The following is a 1,940-nucleotide window of genomic DNA, read 5'->3' on the forward strand; positions in this document are numbered from 1 at the left end:
AACTAGAAAGACAGGCTTCAGTCAGAGACAGCAAGTACAGGCAGCACTAGAGTTAACCAGATGGCAAAAGGCAAGAGCAAGAATGTAAGCAACAGAAACCAAAGTTACATGGCATCATCAGAACCCAGCTTCCCCATCAGAGCAAGCCCTGAACACCCCATCACACCAGAAAAGCAGGAATCAGAATTAAAATCACTTCTCATGATGATGATAGAGGGCTTTAAGAAAGACATAAATAACACTCTCAAAGAACTTAAGGAGAGCACTGGTAGACAGATAGAAACCCTTAAAGAGGAAACACAAAAATCCCTTAAGGAATTTCAAGAAAATGCAACCAAACGGGAAAAGGAATTAAACAGAACAATGCAGGATCTAAAAATGGAAGTAGAAACAATAAAGAAATCACAAAGGGACAATACCCTGGAGATAGAAAACCTAAAAAAAGATCAGGAGTCATAGACACAAGTATCACCAACAGAATACAAGAGATGGAAGAGAGAATCTCATGTGCAGAAGATACCATGGAAAACATTGACACAACTGTCAAAGAAAATGCAAAATACAAAAAGCTACTAACCCAAAATATACAAGAAATCCAAGACACAATGAGAAGGCCAAACCTAAGGATAATAGGTATAGATGAGGGGGAAGACTCCCAACTAAAAGGACCAGTAAATATCCTCAACAAAATTATAGAGGAAAACTTCCCTAACCTAAAGAAAGAGATGTCCATAAATATACAAGAAGCTTACAGAACTCCAAATAGTTTAGACCAGAAAAGAAATACTTCCCGCCATATAATAGTCAAAACATCAAATGTACAAAACAAAGAAAAAATACTAAAAGCAGTAAGGGAAAAAGACAAAGTAACATATAAAGGCAGACCTATAAGAATTACACCAGACTTCTCACCAGAGACCATAAATCCAGAAGATCCTGGACCGATATCATACAGACCCTAAGAGAACACAAATGCCAGCCCAGACTACTATACCCAGCAAAACTCTCAATCATTATTGATGGAGAAACCAAAATATTCCATGACAAATCCAAATTTACACAGTATCTCAACACAAATCCAGCACTTCAAAGAATAATTGGTGGAAAACTCCAACACAAGGAGGGAAACTACAACCTAGAAAAAGCAAGAAAGTAATCTTCCAAAAACCCCAAAAGAAGAGAGTTACACAAACATATCCCCACGGATGTTAGCCCAAAAGCTTGGATTATCGAAGACTCAACCCACAGACCACATGAAGCTCATGAAGAAGGAAGACCAAGAGGGGATGCCTCAGTTCTACTTAGAACGAGAAATAAAAATGCTCAAGGGAGCAAATAGGGAAACAAAACATGGAACAGAAACTGAAGGAGGGGCCAACAGGAGACCTTTCTACCTGGGTATTCACCCCATGTACAGCCACCTAATCTAAACACTGTTGTGGATGGCTGGAAGTGCATAATGTGAGGAACATGATATAGCTGTCTCCTTAGAGGTCAGCCAAAGACTAAAACACTCAGAGGACAATGTTCACAATTAAGAACTTAGTGAGAGGACTGAAGGAGCAGAAAGGGTTATTGACCCCAGGTGGAAAGCAACAATACCAAACAACCAGAGCCCCCCAGGGTCTAAACCACCAGCCTGGGAACACATAGGGAGGGACCCAAGACTCAAGAGGTATATGTAGGGGAGGATGGCCCTGTCAGACATAGGTGGGAGAGGAGTTTCTTGGTCCCATAAAAAAAAAAAATGAATGAATGAACACACAGTGGGGGGGGGATGTGAGGGCAGGGAGGGGATAGTGAGCGGGGTAGGTGTGGTCACTGCCTCATAGAAGCATGAGGAGGGGGATGGGATAGGTTTCTGGGTGGTGGGAGGAAGTAGGCTAAGGGGATAAAATCTGAAACGTAAATACTACAACCAATTTTAAGAAGCGGGGTAA

This window comes from Arvicanthis niloticus, chromosome 12, assembly GCF_011762505.2.
Source record: "Arvicanthis niloticus isolate mArvNil1 chromosome 12, mArvNil1.pat.X, whole genome shotgun sequence".
Lineage (NCBI taxonomy): Eukaryota > Metazoa > Chordata > Mammalia > Rodentia > Muridae > Arvicanthis > Arvicanthis niloticus.